The following is a 22142-nucleotide window of genomic DNA, read 5'->3' as shown; positions in this document are numbered from 1 at the left end:
GCCTGAGCCTCCCGGGTCGCACCAGCCGGTCAGTCAGTCGTTCCCGCCTGGGCGCAAGTGGCTGAAAGTTTCTCTCTTGCTCAGCAGTGCGGGCGTGAGGCTGCACAGCCACCGTGCCCCGCTGCAGCCCAGCCCAGCTGCGGAGCGGTTGTCACCGTGTTCTCATGGCTGGTGGCGGATTCAGCCCGCCGTGCTACCTGTCTTATAGGCAGCAGGCAGGGAACCAGCCCTGAGCCAAGTGCACTGAAGTCAGGTCTGTAGCCCACGCGGGGAAAGGAAATCTTTGCGTCGACATCCACGGATTACAGTGCGAGCGCATAGTTTAAGCAGCGTCTCGCTACCACCCCAAATAAGCTCTTTATCTACAAGCACTTCGTGTTTCTCTGGGTTGTTTATTGCCGCTGGGTACTCTTTTGCCTTTTAATTCCCAAAGGAATAACCTCACCTGCTTGAAAAGCTGAGATTTTTGGCTAAGAAGGTGCAATCATGTAAAAATGTGCAAATGCATGTGGATTAATTGCTCCACGACTACAAAATCACCTTCCTTCACTTCCTCAACAGCATACTCAGATATCAAAGACAGGGGAAGGGGGGAGAAGCAGAGAAGAAGCTGGAGGAAATGACTGTGCTCCCTAAGCCCACATCGGCTGCCACTCCCACATTCCCCATTTGCCACACTCCCTTCTTGTTCCTCCCTTGGACAAATAGGTAAACTTTGAGTCACATGTTATTGCAAGGGTTTATAAGGGTAATTGAGCATAGATCGCTGTAGAAAAGTCCCTTTCAAAACTAACCAGCTTGGAGAAATTGGAGGTATTCCAGGAGAAAGTTGTCTTAGCTGCATGCCCCACTGTTGGTTGGGTTTTGCCCCTACTATTTGGATTTTATTGGTGGCTTTTCAGGTGCTGTGCTAGGGAGTCCCACATTCCCAAGTAAAATGCCTGCTGGTGGGCTACCACCCTTCTTCTAGTCACGTGTCTCTCAAAACATTTTCTGCAGTGACAACCCTCTAGTTGTGCTGTGGATCAACAGCACAGCGATGTGACACACACACGCTCGTGCATTTTAGTCTCTGCCCTCAGCCTTGTGAGTGAAAAGTGACCCACAGACCATGATTTGGGGATTGATTTTCTACTCTTGAACTTTTTACTTCTTGGTGATACTGCACATGGCAGTACCCTCTTAGTGTTCAAGAGGCTGTATTCTGCTTGGCTTTCTAGTTAGTGAGTTTATTATTGATGCCGGATTCATGCAGGTTACCTTTCTAGATTCCCAAGGATCCTCTTTGGTTTTTCGTGCTTGCAAGCTTTGATCCTGTGCTCAGCTCTAGGAGCGATGCTCAGATCTTAGCCCTTCCTCTTCAGGTCATTATTTTCCCTTACCCCTGTTTGCCTCTCTGAATGTTTTCTTCCACAAGTGATACTTACTTTTTTTTTTTTTTTCTGTTACATGAGAACAAATTGGAGTTTAAGAGGGAAAGGTAATTACTGTTCATGTTTACAGCCTAGAAGTCCAACATCTTACAAGTTCAGCTGTACTGCTAACATGCAAACAGACTGAATGGATAGCCCAAGTCCATGGCAAGGGAAATCACCTAAGGAAACCTTGTCAGGATGCTCCTCCAGTCCTATAGCGTTGTTTGTGCTGTATTTTATTGTGATGTAGGATATAAGGAAAGTGCTTGTTTTCTCATGCTCTTTTGTTTTCTTGAAAGCTAGATTCAGTTGTGGCAGAGACCTTGCATTACTCCACTGACAAGTGTGAAGCTCTCTATTGTAGCACTTGCTTACAGCTAACACTGGTGCAGGAGAGCTCTGGCTAATGTCCCTCCCTTTACTGGCTGTTGTGGCCCTGCACATATGCAGCCCAGGGCAGACTTTTGCCTGCCTTCAATAGATTTCTTTCTGTTCTGGAAAAGGTATATATTTTTAAACATCAGGATGGACAGCTGCAGACCATGGAGGTTGTACGGAGTGTTAGCTCCTCATCATCTTAATGAAAAGATGTGGTAGAGGCTCCAGCTGCTCGGTTCACTCTTGGCTGCACAGAAGATAAATCACAGGCATGCACCAGGCTGGTGCAAGCCCAAGAACAGAGGGTTCGAGCAGACCTTCTGCTGCTCTCTTAATGGAGAGGAAGGAGCCAAATCCCCAGCACACTGCCAGCCCTTCTCAGGGTAACAAGGTGGAAGTCATAGCAACTGCCCAGAGACAGGTATCAGCTCACCTGAAGGATGATGAGGAGAGAAAAATCAGAAATTTTTTTTTTGGTAGTTTGTTTGTGCACCTGCTGCCTTTCCTCATACCCTTCTGCTCTCCTTGCAGTGAGCTTGAAATTGAATATGTGGTTTGACAGACTAGTCCTCTATGTTGAGGCAGATACGTTACAATGTGAAACCTTTTTCTGTTACAGTATCAGGCAAGACAGGCTGTCTTATGTTGTTATTTTCATTTAGTTTTCAGAAACTATTGTGAACATATAATCAGAGTTTCCTGGCTTTTTTGTTTGTGTTAGCAGTTTGTATAATTGCATACTAGTTTATATTTAACAAGGTTATCATTAATGTGGTTTGGGTTTGTGCTCTATGTGTATTCATAAGAAACAAACCATACAAAAAAAGAACATGGAGCTTCTAGCTGCTCAGAGGCTAGAGTGTAATTATATGTAAATGACAAAAAAAAGGCTTGTTCAGAAGTCAGCTTGTTGGTGCCAAAGGCTCCTGTCTCGTGCAGAAGGAGTTTGTTTCAGTTCGTGGTGAATGGGTGGATGAGGACATGAGGTTACTAGAAACTGGGGCCAGGTTCTGCCAGGGTTTCTTTCATGTCAAATTATCATTCTTCATAGCTTCGTCTTAAATTAACAAGGGACTCTGTGAAGCAAGGTTTCAGCAACACTGGTTTAAAATCATTTCACATTCTCTGATGTGATGGTCCCAGGTACTTGTTTCTGTGTATGCCTAGAATTTTGGTTGCCATAGTTTTTTTGGGGAAAGTACTGCTGTTTCTGTATGTGGAGTTTCCTTTTCCAGCAGGCCAGGTGGTTAGAAACAAGCACATGCTTTTTTTGAGTTGTTTGTTTTGGTTTTGTCATTTTGGTTTTGGGGTTTTTTTTTCCTGTTTTTCGAAGGAAGCAAATTGGTGATTGGATTTGGAGTCTAAACATTGCTTACAGTTGCATTGTCTGTGTCCATAACCCAGAGGTCGATGGATCGAAACCATCCTGGAAAAACCCATCTCACATCTGGTTGTGGTGTGGGAGGGGGGCTAGGACTAGGGAATTGGATTTTGGGGCTATCTCAAACCATGACACTGTGTTAGGTTTGAATGCAAATGGGCAGGAGAATTCCTTCTGGGAGCAGCAGTTGCTGGGAGGAAAGGAGAGAATATCTGCTGAGTAATTGCTGGGGAGAGGTCCACTCAAAAGGACACTGAAGTTATCAGGGTCAAGTAGATTTTTCTTCAGAATTTATTGACCTACAATAAATCTCATTTCCCGAGTAATTCTAAAATAGTTTTATGATTAATAAAGCTTGTGAAGATTCAATTTATTTCTACCTGTTGGAAAAGACAGAGCTGCATATGGCCTCAGTATTTATGTTCTGGAAATATGTAGTGAAGGGGGATGCTGGGATAGTTCACTTGCCTGGTTTTTGTAGAGCTTGCAAAGTTCCATGAGTTGTTAGTGCTGGAGGAAACCTTCAGGAGTTGAATCCTACCATTTAGGATTTGTGGTGGAGGCTTGAGAGGTCAAAACTCTGTTCTCCATGCCCTTGGGCAGGCAAGCAGTGCAGTCTCAGCCCACCACAGAAGATGCCTCCAAAATGAACACACCAGAGACAAAAGAAAAGTCTCTCAGAAACAAATGTCTTACAGGCAGAGTCCTGAAAGGGGAGCAGAACAAAGAGCTGGGGGCACCCTCTACACCATGGGGTCATCCCAGCATCAGGAGTTGGCTTGTGAGCTGCTGGAAGCACCGGATCTTTTGTGTGTGATGGACACTCTCCATTCACTGAACGTAAAGCCCTTCAGGCAGCCTGAATTTCAGAGTGATGTATACAAGCATAGCATGAAAACAGCGATTTAATGGTCCGAGAAGTGAATGGGAAGTGCACATGCTGAACTAAGTCTTTTCATAGGTGTGTGACCCTGTGTACCACTGATAGCTGCTGCCTCTAAAGCAGGGGATGCTTTTTTACTTCGGCTGTCGCTTCAGGAAGCTAAATGACCATCCTAGGCCAGCCTGAAGGGGGAATGTTCAACAACAGGGTTAAGACTCAGGTAATAAGGGCTGTTTCAGTAGTAGCACACAGTGTATAAGCTCTTCCATGAGCCCTGTAAGGGACACTGAGTACACCCACATCCTTTAGCATGAGCACACTGAGAGGCTGGATCTTCATGGTCACTTAGAGCTGTGCAGGAGCAGTCTCTGACTACTGGTGGGTTTTCTGAGCTGTGTGCATGCTGAGCATGGCCAGCCCCACATTGTATGGACTGGCATCCACCACTATTGGTCTCTGCCAGCCTTTTTGCTTGTTCAGGTCACAGGCTTGTGCCTCCCTCTGTTGCTTCCTTTGAAACTTGTGGAAATGGGGTCATCTTCTAAATATTAGTTGATGTTGACCGGTGGTTCAAGAGTCACTGGTGTATGATGTACAGCATAGACGCATCGGCCTTGTTCCCTTACTACCCAGAGCTTTTGAAAACAGATCCCACAGAAATTTGCTCTGGCATATTTTAGGCTCTTATTGTATTATTTAGCAAGCCTCTCTGTCAGATAAAAAGGTAATATTCATCAAACAAGGAAAAAAAACCCTTGCTGTCAATTCTGAAGAGTAGAACAGTGGGACAGAACATGGTGTTCATGAGTACTAGGGAATTAATTAGACACCTTCACAGAGGGACAGATCCTACGAGGGAGCTGTGTCTGCCAAAGCCTCAGGACTCTGCAGGTTTCAGAGTGAGACAACATTGGAGCTGGATGGGTGAGAGGAGTCTGCCTGGGGGAGTGCACATTAACCCCCGTGAGAAAACCTGAGCTGGTAACACATGAAAAGTCCTGTTTGTGTTGGCCGCATTTGCTGGCCACCAATTCAAACCTTGCTAGGTCCAACTCTACTGTGGAAGTCCTGTGGTTATACCATGCTGGTGCTTAGCTGGTGTGCTGTGACCTCTCATTAGTTGTCGGGAGAGCGGAAGGAGCGAGACACTTTAGCAGGTTTGCTTATGTGCTTGGTGCATCTTACTTGATCTTTCTCTTTGCTCTTTTCTTTACCAGCAAAGCTCCTGTGCAGGCAGCCAGACTGGCCCTTTTCCTTAGGGTTCTGCTACACAGCTTTCCTCTTCCTGATAATACTGTTGCAAGCAGCTTGAAATGCTGAAGATCGGTAGCAACCATGTGAGTCACCAGCCCTACAGACCATCACGAAAACGTAGTTTAATGGTAGATAGATAGGATAATGACAGATCATAGTTTGATGACAGCTTTTGGATAGGAAGTATGCTTTAATCTGTAGCTATTATGACTTCAAGAACTCTTCTGGCAGAGGATAGAGCTTGGTTTGGAACAGTTCAAAACACCTTAAACACAAATATGAGTTTCCTAAGTGTGCTTCTTGAAAGGAAAAAAAAAACAAACCAGCCCTCTAGTAGTTCTGTGGCTTCCTCATTTCAAAGAAGTAGATACCAGGTGGGCTGTACGGAGGCTCCATAGAGCAGTAAGATGGAAGGTCAAGATGAGAAGCAGGGCCAAATCTTTATTTTTAAAAAAAAAATTCTCCCTCTGTTTTCAGTTACTTGTAGTCTTTCAGGCAAGTTTTCCACTACATGAACATGAAGACTCATCTTCATAATTTAACCTAAAAATGCAAAAGTTTAGCTTTATATGTTGGGACTTCAATACACTGTAGGCACCAGCTTGTCCCATGAGAAATGTGGGAAATCAGATTCTCTTTGCAAATAGGAAAAGCTGGTGTCTACAGAAATCTATGTGCAAATATCCACAGAATTCACCCCTGAACATTTGCTAGTACCTCTGAGGATGTACAAATGACAAACTCTCTTTTCTGGACCCAGAATTGCTATGGACGACTGGGGGGCTGCCACCAGATACCAGGCTTAGCAACACAGCAGGTGCAGCAAGACACAGAGCTGGCTCTTTCATAACCCAACTGAAAAAACCTTTGCCAGTTTGCTGTGAGAAGTGTTCGTTCCAGAAAATGAAAATGACATAATTTGGCATATGGAGAGTATCTGTTTGCTGGCCTGTCATTTGCAAGTAACATGCTGAGAAATTTAAGGAATGGTATTTGTTTTCATAAGAAGGGCTTAGCAGAAGTTTGCTGCAAGGGCAGAGTAGAGAGCTCAACGGAGCATTTAGGAGAAGAAAACTTCACTGGTGGTTGGAGAAAACATGATGTGCCAGTGGGAGGCTTTCAGGACTCTAAGCATTTGTTTTTCAGGCTGCAATATGCAGATTTAGAGGGGTACATATTTAAGGAACAGTAAGGTTCCTTTACAGGGGCTACTGTGTTGTGTTCATAGCAACTGCTTTCCTGTCATCAATGCTCAATATCTTTTCTGTTCTCATTATGTATTTCAAAGCCAACACTGCTCTTAGAAGCTGCATTTCAGAGTGTTTGCCTAAGGAAGGTTTTCTATTGTGGAAAATTGACATAAGAATGAAAAGTGAAGCAGAGGCTATCTTCTTTTCTAGAAGAAGTATGTTTTTAAAAAATAGGCTTTCCCTTCGTATACGAATATAAAGGACAAATACATCTTCTTAGCAAACAGTTGTGTTTCCCCCGTGTTGTTACAGATCAGGCTAACAATTTTGTGAAATTGAGGTTTGAGGAAAGATTCACTCACCACAACCAAAATGTGTTTTACCTTGTTTGTCTTGGATAGCAGAGGAAGGTATATCCTTTCTTACACAGGATCCTGCAAAGCCTGAACTGTATATTTAGATACATATAAAATTGCTCAGTTAAATCAAGCATCAGTGTATAAACTTATGCTAATAAGTAAATTTTGCAATATCAGAGATTTTACTGGGATTAAAAACCAGAAAGCTAGATAAGTTTATAATTTTTCAGTCAACAATGGATTGCATTTTGGTGCTCTAGAGATAATCATATTACCAAGGTAAATATGATTAGGTTTTCAAATCCTCATGCTGTCAAGGCAAATCAGACATAGGCACATCAGTTTATGGGTAAAGCGTTTAAAAGAAGCATAAATTTTCCCCCAAATTAAAAAAAATCCCCTGATTTTGTGTAAAAGGAAAAATCTATCGGGGGACATGATGATGACTTCTTTCTGCTCCACATCATGTAGCTGGAACTTAGCTGCATGAAACAAACAGGGATGAAGCTCTTGAGTGTGATTTTCTCTTTCTCTGGGCTTTGGGCAGGATGCTGAGCACCAAGAATTCAGCAGTGCCGTTCAGTTTACAGCCTGCTTGCAGTAAACTGTTTTTTTCCAACCATCCATGCGCTGTCTGCTGTTTGTGGCTTCACCATGACCTTGCAGGTCATACCTGCAGATTTTTTGGTATACATAAGGGACAGAGAAGTGATACTGGGATGTGGTAGTGATGCCAGTGCAGCCTCAACAGGTACCAACCACAGGTGCTGTTGCTGTCCTTGGAGTTGAGCTTGTGTCTTTCGCAGAGTGGGAAGGCTGGTGATGGGTTTCCCTCTATCTTCTCTCTTCTGTGGGGCATTGTTTCCTTTCGCATTGCAGGATGGAGGAAGAACCACTGCAGGTACAGGGTCAGTAATTCCCAGCAAGGAAAGTGGATGGGGGAACATGTGAGAGGCTCCAATATTCCCAGCATCATTGTTTGTGGTGGATCTGCCACGGGTGGAAGTGCAGGGTGAGGACTCAGCCCTCCAACAGGGTTGGATCACACAAAGGTTAGTGTACCAGAAAGGGGAGAGAAGGAGGTGAGAGACCCTGAAGTAAGCTATCTCTCTTTTTGACAGGAGGTGTAGATGCTGGCATATTGGCATGGATTTTAATTTCGTCACAATTAAAGGGTCAGATATTATTACCATTGCTTTTTACAGAAATAATTCACAGCACTGGGGCAGCCTGTTGCCCACTGCAGCTGCTAGCAGAGGAGTGGATTATATCCCCAGCCAGGTGGGTGCAAGCAGCACAGCTTTGCCAGTCTATTTCAGAGGGAGGCCTGCTGAGTTTGAAGTTTTTTGGGTTCATGATGCTGGAGGAGAGGAGAGCAGAGCCTCACTGCCCCAAGGAGATAGGATGTGTTTGGCACTCAGGGAGGACAGTTTTGTCACCTAGAGGAATGTCTGGTTTCATCCAGTGCCTCCAGCTCATGTAGAGATGGAGAAAGAGGAGCCAGGAGATGAATGTCACATAAGGCCCTTTGCATTCAGGCCTGCTTGGATCACATACATACTTTTGTGTATATGCAGATGCAGTCTATACCTACAATTCAAGAAGCTGTCATTATTCCTTGTTGACACTGGCATGTGCTATGAACCTGCACTGCCCACCCCACAATACTCAGCCTGTCTGAAGGATGTAGCATAAAGCAGAAGCTAGATGTCAGCTGTGGTCTGAAATGTGTCTTGAAAATAACTTACTTTTTTTTAACTCACCAACTTTATTCCTTGTGTTTTGTCAGTCATAGACAAAACTTTTATTTTCCTGTTGCTTCTGCACTTGTGTTAGTACCTACAGATCCAACAGGAAAGGAGATTTATTTCCTCATTTTTCAGTCAAAGTTGCAGTCAGCTACACCCAGACAAATGCAAGATGACAGAAGGATTGCCCACGTGTCCATGGGGTGTGGTGGATGCACACAATCGGGAGTGTAGTCCTCGTTAGGTGACAGATAGCTACCTGAAAATGAAGACTTCTCATGTTGATACCTGGGGTGTGGGTACAGTTGAGCAGCCCTGGTAGTTACAAGCAAACTTCGTAATTCTCTGAATTTACTTAAATGAATTATATTATTTCCTAATGTAGGACATGGAGATTTTTTTGGATAATAGGAAGAGAGGAAAAACAGCTTTCAGATACTACAGTGCAAAGTACGGTTTAATCGCTGAAGTAGGTGAGTTGCGCAGGTGCTGCTTCATGTTATGTAAAAAGGTGTGGAAAGCTCTCTGTCTGCTATAAATACTCTTGGAAGCTTGGTCTGTAAAGCACAAGGGGTTGTGTTTGTGTTTTTGAAAACGGAGTTCACATAACCTCCTGTCTTCAACCCATTGTGTATCTTAGGAACCTCCTTAATCTTATGAGGCTGTTTCTTTAAAGCTAAACTGGGTTTGATTTTTAATTGGTGATGTTCACTGCTTTGTAAAATCCCATCTTTTAGCATAGCCTAATTCAGAAGAAGTGGCAGCTCAGAGGTGGTTGCTGAAATAGGCAAAATTATTTACAGCGGAACACAAAGTGCCACTGTCAAGTACCTCCATCATGACCTTTGAGATTTATTTGAAAAATTCATATTTTTCCGTGTGCATGACTCGCCTCAAAACAGAATGTTCTTCTATTTTAGAAGGCACTCCAGGTACTGCAGAACTCGAGAGCAGCCTTGCAAATAGAAAGTATCTGCGCACATTTGTTTTAAGGAACAGACTTCATTGTACGAGGTTTTTTTGCTTGTTTGTTTTAAAGAAATTATTATAAATATTGGTTTCTTGTTTGTTAATTAGTTTCCTTATTGATGTAGGGCTATTCAAGTCAAAGGTAGTGCTAGGGTGTAACAGGGAGAAGAGTTTGAGCAAATGCATTTAAAAATATAAAGTGCACATTGTATGAATTTGCCAGCACCCTTAAATAGGCACTTTCAAGGCAGTGTTTTCTGTTGCTATCCTTGTACTCTGTGGGAAGATTGAATGGATAATGTGAATGAAATGTGTATTTTCTCACAGTGTGTTTGTGAGCTTGCAGGCTCCCTTCTCCTGAGGATGTAGCCTTGCAGCAGGAGTGAGGATTTTTTTTTTTTACGGTGCAGTACCGATGCTGTGCTCAAGTGCTGTATAAAATGCCATTACTCCTCCATATCCCTTAGGACCGAAGCCCCAAACCCACGACCTGTTTTGTGCAATAGGGCACTGAAGAAGGGTGTGGGTTGTAGCTGGAATTCACTCCGTTGAGGAGGATGGCGGGGGGAGCAAAGAGGCTGACGTGAAAAAGCTCTTGTGAGCCACTGTGTGCTTGCGAAGATCAGAAGCATCTGAAAACAAACGGGCTCTGAATTAATTGTAGGGTTGCTCAGGTAAAAATGAGAACAGGATTAGGCCTGTCTTTTCTATTTTAAGTGCAGAGGTAATATTTCCAACCTGTCAAGTGATTGCATATCTCAAATATCTTACTGGATAAATGAATGTGATATCAAGAGCTGAGGGTGGCACGATCTTTTGTGTAACTGGCAGCTATCTTGCAGTTGTTACAGTTCTCTGTTTTCTATGAATCCACAGGAATATTTCAACATGGTCTTGTTTGAGGTGGGATTTTTTTCCTGTATGTGTCATTTACGTATATTAGAAGAAATGCAACTTTTGAGAGGCTCTTGACCCTTGCATCCACTTTTCTAAGATGTTGGGTTATGGTGATGAAGACTCGACTTCACTTCCACAGTGTTTATTCTGAGTTAGGTGTCTGTCTTGTGTTATTCCAGCAGAAGAGAGTGGAGCAGTAGAGCAATTCAAGCTGGGATTTTTGAAGGAGCCTCTGAAGCATGAATTTTGATGAACTCTCTGAGCTTCTTTGAAAATCCCACTTTGAAAAGACAGCATTTGCTTTTTCTTTGTGAGTTTTCACAGATTTTGCTTACCTCACTGTGCAGACCTGCTCCCATTTGTGTACTTATCCTCCCTGGTGTTTTTCTGGGGAGCGGATGGTAGTGTTGTGGACTGCAGTTGTGGTTCTGCTTTTACTGAAGTTAACAACACACCTCTGCTTTAATTACTGGGTCAGACCTTCAGACCAGGTCTCACCTGGACCTGCGGACTGAACACTCAGCAGTAGTTGAAAGACAGGTGCTGTGCTCCTACAGCGTGTCACCTGGTTTTCTGCTGTTGGAGCGGAAGCCTTCCTGCTCCAGGGCTACTCCATGCTGCAGAGAGCAGCATGTTGTAAGCAGACATGGTCAGGAGGCTTGCTTCAAAAGCATGCTTTTGAGCCAGCATCAAACACAGTGGAGTTATGCCCGCAGAGTCTCAGTTCCCTGCTCCGGAATAAAGGGATTCATAGAAGCATAGCATAATTTAGGTCGGACAAGACCTCTAAGATCATCAAGTCCAACTGTTAACCCAGCACTGACAAGTCCACTACTAAGCTGTGTCCCTAAGCACCACATCTACACACCTTTAACTCCAGGGAATGCCCCTTCAGGGAACTCATATTGAGCTAACTCAAATATCTCACAGCCTTCCTTCACACTTGGGTTAGTACACATTTTGTTTGACCCTATGAATTCAGGTGCCTTTCCCCTAGTCATTTCCATTGGAAATTACTGACTTCCCTCTTTCCACTGGAGGTTTTAAAAAGATTTTGTAGGAAAAACATTTTTATTACTTGTTGAATCAGAGCACTGGGATCTGTTTTCTTTTTACTGGTCAGTTGCAGCCTTTCTAAATTTTCGTTTTGTAATGTGGTAAATTCTGAAAAAACGGATTTTTTTTTTTTGTTTTATTCAGTTATTCACATTAACAGACATCTTTCCTGTCTCTTTAGTGGAAAAGGTGAAACAGGAAAACCAAAATTTCAAAATTTTGTGTCACATGTTGATGGCAGTTTGTGATCTTGGTCAGCGTAGAGGTCTAATGTCATACCCAGCATGGTTTTACCCTTGTCCTGGGCTGTTTTTAGACATGAACATGCAGTGCCTGAGGAAGTAGCGGTTTCTGTTTGTGTGCTCTGGGGAGGAGAGTTCATTTGTTTAATCAAAGAGAGAAAAAAGCACCTCTTTTATACAAAGTATAGCTGATTTCACTTTCAGGGGAAGCAATAAGGCGAACTTTTGCCTGTGACTTCTATGTAACTAACTACCAAATGAGCTTTCATGTTGAATCCTTCCTGAGATTTGCCAGAGGGAACCACACCAAAGTTTTGCACAGAGCCAGAGGGTTGTGCTCTTCCTCTGGCCCCATTGTCTGCAGCTTCTCACCGTTGTGCTTCTTCCCTTTCCCAGCTCAACACAGACAGCTTTTGGCGAGCATATTTATGCATCTGTCTGCTCTGACCCATCCAAGCACAAAGCCATTCCCCTCTTTCCTCCATGTTAGACAAGCTCATTATTGTTCAGGTCTGAGGCGGCAAAGGATGACAGAAGCAAAACAGTACAAGTTTTGTATAATTTGGTTTTTATCTGCTGCTGTGGGGGCCATGGCCCTCGTATAGCGGCACTTTGTTCAGCCTTCTTCCTTTGCAGAGACTTTCAGGGAGGAGGGAAAATGCTGCGGGTGCCTGGGCACTTGGAGAGACAGCAACAGAAGTGCATTTTTGGTTCCTTTGCTGGACAGACTCTTAAGGTCCTGCTGCTTCTAAAGCAAAAACAAAGACATATAAATCTGCTGTTTTCCAAATAGCAGTTAGCAGATCCTGCCCAAGAGAGGAAATAGTCACAGTTCTCATTGTCATTCTAGTAACTGTATGCTGCTATTTTAGCACTTGCATCCCGCATTTTACTTGTTGAATTTGTAGAGATAGTTTCCTGCTGTCGGGATCGAGTATCCAGATTACCACTGATGGGAGCGCTACTCACTGCCCCAAGATAGCGCCTGTGGGAGAACCTCAGCATTGCCTGCAAATCCTTGGTCTGCTCCCCTCCTCACCGCTGCTGCCTCCTGACACCTTGCCATGGAAAGCTACACCACAGGCACATGGGTTACATGGCCATCCCTTTGCTTGCTGATACTGTCCTTGCAGTCTGTGAGGCTGTGCAGGGCCAGCTGGAGCGTGGCGGAGTGGCTGGAGCTGTCACTGTGAAGGCTTTTGATGTGCCTTACTTCAAACAATAGCTATGTGTCTGCATTATATTTTCCTTATTATTACAATCAAGGATGTTTATTCTGTATTCATAGCTGTATTTATTCTTTATGAAGTGCAGGAATAAGTTTTTCCAGTTGCTAAAACACAGTTTTTCCTGTCTAGAACCGCAGCCGTTTTACTCCCAAATTTGGTTTTCAATTTTTTTTCTTTTTCTTAAAAAGCTTCAAAGCATGTATACTTATTGTAGTTAGGTGCAAAGTTCACATATTAAAAAAAGGGGAAGGAATTTGGAAGGAGAAATACTCAGTCCTAGGACCTCTTTCTCTATACCCATTCTGTCTAATATGGATACAGAAATTCTTTTGTATGCAAGCAAGTTCTAAAGCATGCTAAACAGTTTGTCTTCATTGTTATGTTTGTCTTCATATGTTCTTGTGTTGTTTTATTGTCATCAGGATACTGTTGTCTATGTATTACTTACCCAGATACTACATTATATATAATTTGAAAGCTCTAAGTTACTAAAAATATGCTACAAAAGTGTATGCTTCATGAGCTCCTACTTAAAGCCAAAAGAGAGAGATTTACAGATGTAAATTTACAGATGAGAAATTGTATTTTTTGGAGGAGGATGATTGCTTCTTTAATTGCCTGTTTGATATCCTCCTTGGAAGATAAGTGTTTTTGGTATCAGCTTTGTGGTCTGTATCCTCTTAGCTTAATATCTGTCATAAAATTATGTAGCTGTTATTGGTGCAGGTAAAATTGAGCTTGCATTCAGCTCCCCGGGAGGGTGTTGTGAATGGGAAACTGTTGTGTATACATAATCCCATTAGTCAATATTGTTGTTCAAAATCCTTTTTTTTCCTCTCTCCTTTCACAACAAAGCTCTTAGGTCTGCGGTGAAGTGTTTTGTGACACATTTTTGAATGGGCCTTTTGCCCTGCTTTCAGTTCTTTAATGCAAGAAGCTTTACCAGGAAACAAAAATTTCTTTCTTCTCTGTCTGTGTTTTTTCAGCTTGGGGCTGTGATGCTGAATATGCAGACAGACACAGGAGTCAGATGATCTAAGATGTGTGATATTATGAGGTTATCCATTTCACATGATTAGTATCTGTACTGGAGTTTTGGTCTGCATTTCACGTCTGTGGCATCTAAATATGCCTTGATCCTTTTTAAAAGATAGATTTTTGTGTGTTTTCACACCCCCACAAGGCTGTTATAAAGTAAATCTTCCTTGTGTTATATTTAGTGGCATCTCTTGAAAGAGGTGATTAGTTTGAAAGAAGTATTTCTAAATTAGATTTTATCATTGATAAAAGGCTGTATAAAAATAAAGTCTGATCTGCAAACACTTGCAAATATGTTCAGTCTTACTTTCCCAGTAGGTTGCTGCCTTTGGCTCATAAAGACATTGCCTAACACAGTCAAAATGAGCAGTTTTGTAGTTTCATTTGAGCATGAGCCCCATCAGCTGAGGTTTCTGCAGAAGTGCATCATTAATCATGCAGTTAGTGCCTTTGTTAAGATTGCTGAAGTGCGTGAGTTTTTACACGATCAGTTCAATTTATTGGTATAAGTGACGTTTTACATCTATTAGTCTGGTATATTTTAAAATCTCGGAGAGAATGTGCTTTCAGTGGTCACCTTTGAGATGTTTTTGTAAATGAATGTGTGCATTTAGTTCTTTTAATACTGAAAGCCGCATATTACCTTGGAGAGTACTGGACACAAAATCAGTGAAATCTGTGACAAAAAATTATTTTTATCCAAAGTGGTGGCAAAAATGAGCCTTTTTTCAAGGCATTTCATGCTTTATGTTCTCCTTCATATACTTTGTCTTCTAAGGAGGCATGATGAGCTGCTGTCAAAATTTTCTCCATCTGGTCTTCTGGTTTTTTTGTTGTCCACCTGATGCTTCTTATAGAGCAAAGGTTTTTCTAGCTGGAGGTGCCTCCAGGTGATTTGAGGCAATTAAAGGGGTTACTGGCCTCAAAGGAGAGGCTGGCTGAAGCAAATATGGTCACAATTCCAAGATTTTATTTCACAACCCGAAGTATCACCTTAAACTGAAATAGCTGCTGGTTTAAGCTAGCACACAGGTCTGCTTCTGCTCTCGTATTACCTCGTGTTTGGGTTTTTCAGCTTTCAGAAATACATGGCTTTTTTGGATCTGGAGGGCCAGATCCATTTTATCTGTTTTCAGGGACTCAAACATATTTTCTTTTGTTTCTACATATGCATGTGCCTTCAGCAGAACTCAGTAATCATGTTTGAAAGGTAGCATATGCATGCACATCACACTCCTGGCTTGGGGAAATGGAAGAGCAAACAACAGATACTGTGAGCCATGGCATAGCATTTTTTAAGATTTTTAGTATGTGTTTTCATGACAGTTGAAAGCACTAGCAACCTTTCTAAATCACGTGATCTCCTCTTCATCTTTGTTGCTGAGGAAATTATTCCAGTATCGCCAGCTTCAAAGTCTTGCAATATGTGATAGAGGCTTTTTAAGGTTCATGGGCTGTTGGGATGAGGTGGAGATGCTCAGTCTAATCTCCTTGTATTCTGTCTTTTTTGACAAAGTTCCTAACTTTCAAGATCAAAAAAAGATTTAAAAAGATGTAGTCCTAAAGAGCCGCATTCCAGAAGGCACGAATAAGACTCTTTAAGGATTCATAGAAATTCATGAATTTTTAATACGCTTTAACTTTGTGTTTGTTGTTTAAACAGGTAATACAGAGTCACAGGGCTCTCATGCCTTCTGCTTTCAGAGAATCAGCAATGAGTACTGAGCTCAGCATATGCACGTACAGAGTCCTGGTGTATCCCATGAGGCTCTCTGAAAAATGCCGAATACCACCATGGAAGTGCCTGTTGCCTTGTTGCTTTTAGTATCTGCTGTGGTCCTGCTGGTCCTGGGAAGATGCAGCTTCCGAGGCAGATGTGGATACAGTGCAGCTGGGCTGGGGCAGCTCGGTCACCTTGGTACCTAAGCATGTCCCAGGAGCAGGACTGTGTGGAAAACAAACCAACACACCCTGATGATCAGAAGTGTGCTTCCTGAGTTTAAAGGAGGAGTGTAGAGAAATGCAAGGGGAACCATACATCCTTCTGGCTGCTTAACTTTGTTCTCACATCTTCCACCCCTCCAGTAGTATTTGTGGTAAGGGTCTGGGTATGCGGACTTCCTTTGTCCTCTTCTCCCAGAAACTTGTGATACTGAACTCAGTCAGGAGGGACTTCTGACTTTTTAAAAAATTATTATTACTTTTCTTTTTCAGCAAGGCAATTGCCTCCTCTTTCAAAATTGCCTTTCTTCAGTGGATGTGTCCTGGGGGCACCACTGCCTGTCTCAACAACACCAGCCAGCTGCTCTGGGGTGTGCTAAATCCCTGACAGGTTGTTAACCTGTCATGAAATGGGGTGTCATCTCCTGCTGGATTGAGACGTTCAAATCCAGCTCAGAGCTTTTTCAAAATTAACTGGTTTGCAGGAGTACAGGTTTTGTAACAGTGTTTTATGGTCACACCGGCAGCAGTGCCTGCTAGTAGCTCATCACCAATTCTTGCTGAAACTCGTCCCAACAACAGCTGCTTGCTTGCGTTGTGGTGGCTGTGGGGCTGACAGCTGCCCACAGCCCTGGCTTTGGGGTGAAGCCAACTGTTCAGTGTCTGATTAAAATACCTGGGTTTGGTTGACTTAACAGTTTTTGACAATAACAGATTTCCTGACACTAGTAAAAGTACCTTGAAAACCAAGGAGTGGCACTGCAGAATTGTCACAGCACATAATGTTGGGATGGGACAGAGAGCTGCCCCTTGTACCTGTGAGCCTTTTTTTTAAGAATTTCTCTCCAATTGTTGCTCTAGTCTGTGAATTGAAATAAGGTTGTATCTCCTCCCAAATATTCATGAAATTAGGCAATTCCATGGCCAGCTTCCCAGTCCCTGAGTTATCGGCTGTAGTAGCTTGGGAGATTGGTATTACTGAATTTTCTTTCAGTTTCTGATTTTTTTATGTATGTATGCCAAATCATTTGCTCATGCAGTCAGACTTCAGAGTGAAAATCTTCAGCGATCCAGATAAATATTTTTAAAATTAAAGGCTTGGTTCTGTGAAAAGCTTAATGGGTATTTTGTTATGCTCTAGAGTAGTTCACTGGGCTTCCAATGGGAATTAAAAATAAATGCTGGGAATGAAAGTTGTCCCTGCACAGGACTCTGCAGCACAGTGAAAGATGCTGCTCCAGCTCTCCAGCAAATCTGACAGGGACAGAGTGGAAGGATTGCAAGAGGGTAAGACTTTTTTCTCTATCTTTTTCTACGACAGAGGAAAAGAAAGTAGCTCCTGTTTTCCTATATATGTTATGGGGAGAGCAAAGCTTTCAGAGCTGGTTGGGAAGAGGAAGCAGCTGTTTCCTTCCTCCTCTCACTTTATTCTTCACTTCCCTGTCCTCCCCCATTGCTGAGAGGATCTCAAAATTCTGCGAAGATTTAGGCTCAGGACTTTTTTTGTCATGAGATTTGGACTGTGAAACTGGTTGGGGAATACAGCTTCTTGTGATTTTCTTAGGTTTGCGTTAAGTACAGAGCTAGGGGCAACATTCCTGAAGCCTGCCCTGGAGAGGCAGGCTGTTGTAGTGTCATCCTTGTGTTGCCCTGGGAAACTACAATTACATTGACGTAAAAAAGTGTCTCTTGACTGTTCGTGTTTAAGAATAGGATAGATAATTTGGTGTTCCCTGTTTCAGAGAGTGGGTGCTCTGAGTTGCTCAGAAAATTGCACTCCTTTGACATGAAGACTTATGGTTTTGGGGTGTGCACACTGTGTGCAGATGAAATTAGGCAGATTGCTCAAACGACCATCAGATAGGTTTTACTCTTTTTTCAAATGCTTGTGGCAAATAACTGGAAGAACTAAATTCAAAATGACTCTTCCTGAGGGAGGTAGGACAGCTCAGGAAATACACTCGTAAAATCTTAGAATGGTCTGGGTTGGAAGGGAACTTAAAGATCATTTTGTTCTAGCCCCTGTGCCATGGACAGGGACACCTCCCACTAGACCGAGTAGCTCAGAGCCCCTTCCAACCTGACCTTGAACACTTCCAGGGATGGGGCATCCACAGCTTCTCTGGGCAACCTGTTCCAGGGCCTCACCACCCTCACAGGGAAGAATTTCTTCCTAATATTTAATCTAAATCTACGGTCTTTCAGTTTAAATATGTTTTTATTTGTTTATCTTTCAGGATAAATATGTTGGTTTAATGCTTTGTTATAGAATCACACTGTGGCCAGATGGGCAGGAGGAGGGAAACCTTGCCACCTCCAAATGTTTGGACTACTTTGCAAAATACTTTGAGATTAATTTTTTCCGCTTTTCTGTCCTCCCCTGGCTTGCCTGACAGCAGTGGCAGAATACCTCCTGCCCCTCCTTCGGTTACAGCCTGGAAGCAGCTGCTGAAAGAACTTCTAGAGAATAAAATTGAGGGGTAATAGAGGATAGAGAACAGCATGGCCACGCTTCATATGTTATCTGTGATGCCTAACAGCTTCTTTAATAGACGTTATTTCTTCTCTGCTGTCCTTGTGTTAGCGGGGCACAATCCTACAAGAATGAAAAATTTGATACATGAATATTGATGAAATCTGTCATTAATTATTGCCAGAGCAGACTCTGGGAGAATTGGGTTGCATTTTCAGTGGATTTAAATATAACTTTGCTTATGCAATCCTGTTAAACATTGTTGCAGTATGTCACTGAGAAAGCTTATTATATTTGCTATATAAAGATTACGACTTTGGGGGGGATTAAAGTTTTAGCAGCAGTTGCCGTATTTCTTATGGTCACAACAGCAACCTGTTAAATGTGGAACAGAGGGGGAAAGCTGTGGGTAAGCCAGATTTTCTGTCTGGAAGCACAACCTTTAAAGCTGTTAAGCCAAACCAGAGGAAACCCTGTGAACTTTTTTTTCAGGAACCAAAATTCTTCAGAAAGGTGACATGTTTAAACAGCGGAAAACAGGTTTTTTTTCCTGAGTATGAGTCTTCTATGTCATATGCAGATGAATATATATGCTTGTGCATATATAAGAAGAAAAAAAATTCAAAGCGAAACATGGGCTTCAAGCAAATCAAAATGCTTTGTTCCCCATGAAATCAGAAATTTTTTGATTTTGCTGAGAACAGTGGCAAAAATTAAAAAAAAAAGCTTTTTTTGGTTTTGGGTTTTTTTTTTTTTTTGTAATTGAGTCAAACCCCTGACCCAAACGACTACAGACCCCCGGGGCTGTAATCCGTGTTCCTGATGGCGGTAGCTGTGTGGCATTTCCAGCCCTTAGAACCATGTCGTGTTCCTTTGTCCTGCTCATTTCTGCAGCAAAAGTCTGAGCTTGATGTAAGGGAAGGCAGGTCTGCCTTTGCTCACAGCTTTGGTGTGCTGGGGTATGGCCAAGGGGCTGATGTCCAGACACTGCTCTGCAATGTATTTTATTCACACCAAGCAGTGCTTGTTTCAACAAGTCTTTTGCTGACCCGAGTTACAGCAGTGTCTGCAGATCAATAGCTCTAATTAGACACTAGGCACCTGGTGTACCAGTGATTAAAAATAAGAAACATTATGACTAGTTATTGTACAACTTGCTTGAAAACACTGTATAATAATGGTACATTTGCCATCAGATTAGGTCATGAGGCAGCTTTACTGCAGCTTGGAAAATTAGGATCAAAAATAGTCCTCTGATTAAAACTTGAGCTTTTGAAAGCTCTTCAGAGAAGAAAGATCTACAAATGCAGATGTATGGGAGAAATTAAGCAATCTGGATGTGCATGATTGTTGAATTTAAAGAGAGTAATTGATGTAACCACTGTGCTAACTCATTTCTCTCAAGCACACTGTTTTAACAAAACTAAATGAACTATCAGAATGATATGGGAATAAGTTGCTTAAAATACAGTCCATAACAGCTCAGTGTATTAATGTAGTGAACTTATGAGTTTCCATGGTCATGCAGTTGTTCTGCTTGTACCAATGTCAGCCTGCAATAGCAGTTCTCTTGATTTAGATTTATGAATTTCTCCCACATTTAAAAAAATATTCATCACGTATTTATCAGCAGTAAAATAATCTCTTTGAAACAACATTTGCTTTCTGATATCATCAGGGATTGGTCTCTTCCTCCTTTGCCCTTTCCTGCAGCAGTATAATTCCCTCAACCTCAGGGCATCCTGCAAGTCCCTTATGTCCTGTCAGGCCATTTTTATACACCAGGAAAAAAAGAATGTTTCAGCTGATAAAAAGAAATTATTAGGTTCCAAATCCTGAATGTGATCAGTATTGGTCACAGGCCTGTTTGGAATCTGTATCTGTTGAGCTTGAAGGAGTCCAGTCTATACCTGTTCCCTGTGACTGTTTTGGATGCCTGCTGGCTGGCTGAGTTGAAGGAGAGACCTGTAGCTGCAGTGGAGAAAGGCTTGGAGTCAGAGAGCAGCTATGGGAGCAGCCTCCAGGGATGCAGGAACAGTTAGCCTACTCCTGTGATCTGAGGATTGTTTTGGGCTGATCCCATTGAGGACAGCAAATCTTTTGCTCCCTCACAAAACCCAATAAAAGCTGATCGCTAATCATTTGTGTGCTTGTTAGTGGGATCGATTCCCTTAATTGGCCAGCTGCAGGAGACCTTCTGCTGCTGTGATGCAGGGGTTGGTAGATGGCTGAAGCAGCACGGTGCCTTTTGGTCACAGCATAAGCTTATTAGTATAAATGAGGCTATTTTAAACCAATTTGAAGCCACAGTTTGCAGGAGGTCTATTCAGGGGCTGACCTTTACTTCATTTAATCTCATTTTGATGTCAGGATGTTCTGTAGGTCTCTGAAGGTTAAGTTGTTGACAAGGACAATTTCTCTGCACATGAAGCCTTCAGTTGTGGGCTATTCTGCATGTAAGGCACCAGAGTTTGGTAAGTCTTGATGGTGTTCACTTTTTAAAATGTCATAGCCATTTTAGACAAAATTCAGTATTGTGTTGATTGGCATCTGGTTAACTGATGTCTGTTTATACCTGGCCTAAGCTTGTTTTTGTGTATTAAAAGTGATGCTGGGTTGAAGTAGGTCTTGACTGTTGTCTATGATGTGGACTTGATTTATGGTACTGATAAAGGATTATGATCACAGTGAATCCAGTTGCTTACCTGCTCCCTCTGCAGCAGCTCCACTGGCCTGCACACCTACAAGTGTCTCAGTCTTGGAGATAAGCAAGGAGCAGGGAATCATGGGAGAACATAAAATCGACTAATGACACAAAAAAGCAGTGTCCAATATGATGTACCCCAAGCTCAAACGCCAAAGTCAGAGGTTAGCAAAAGCTTTGTGCATATTCAGAAAATTGCTGTGGGCTCAGCTGGAAAGCAATAGCAATGCTTCTGGCAACGAGCATGGTCCAGGTTAGCTGGGGCAGTCAAATTCCCTTGCCTGTTTATCAGTGTTCCCAGGCTGAAAGGCTGAAAGAAAGTGCTTCCTGATCAGCATGATAAATGGAATTTTACATGATAATTATGTTTACAGGAGGACAGATGTACTAATAACACGTTCCCTAAAGACTTCAAATGAGCTATAAAAGAATCAAATCTCTGCTGAAAATGCTGGCAGCAGTAGTATTAATTGTGTAAGTTACAGCTGATAATTGTCTTGTTTCATTTGAATGAGGCAGTCAGCTATTAATGCCTTGTGCTCTGTAGTACCAAAACAGCAGACTGCGCAAAATTTGTCAGTGTGGATAATACAGTTACATATTGGCAATGCATCCTAGTGGGCATACTCTAGTGGCGAGGGAAGGGAAGAAGTGTTACAGTTAATTTCTAATGCTGTTTCATCTTTTCTATCAAAATACTTGCTTATGTGCCTTCAGGAAGAGAGCTGATTTTTCTTATCTACAAATTGTTTGATGTAAGACAATGCCTGCAGTAAAAATACAAGCTCTCTCTGTGGTTATTGAGGATTGAAATGGAGAATGACTAATTAGCTGTCTTGTTCCACTTATCTCTTCCATAGTGGTGATATGAATGAAAGTCTTACCCTTGTTTTTATGTTTATGAAAGATCCTACTGTTGTGCAGATCTGTTACAGAGCATGCATAAGTGTGCAAATGCATAGAGATATACATATGTATAATAGAA

At 42.4% G+C, this 22142-nt stretch overlaps 1 protein-coding gene across 2 annotated transcripts in view; it reads left to right on the top strand.

Annotated features, from left to right (window-relative positions):
* The window catches only part of CABLES1 (Cdk5 and Abl enzyme substrate 1), a 75439-nt gene that overhangs the window by 359 nt on the left and 52938 nt on the right, over positions 1–22142 (top strand). The gene's annotated exons all lie outside the window — the stretch shown is intronic.

The sequence above is a fragment of the Lepidothrix coronata genome, unplaced genomic scaffold (genome assembly GCF_001604755.1).
Source record: "Lepidothrix coronata isolate B3197 unplaced genomic scaffold, Lepidothrix_coronata-1.0 Scaffold6, whole genome shotgun sequence".
NCBI lineage: Eukaryota > Metazoa > Chordata > Aves > Passeriformes > Pipridae > Lepidothrix > Lepidothrix coronata.
The sequence above is the reverse complement of the archived record's forward strand: the minus strand, read 5'-3'. Positions and strand labels throughout refer to the sequence as shown.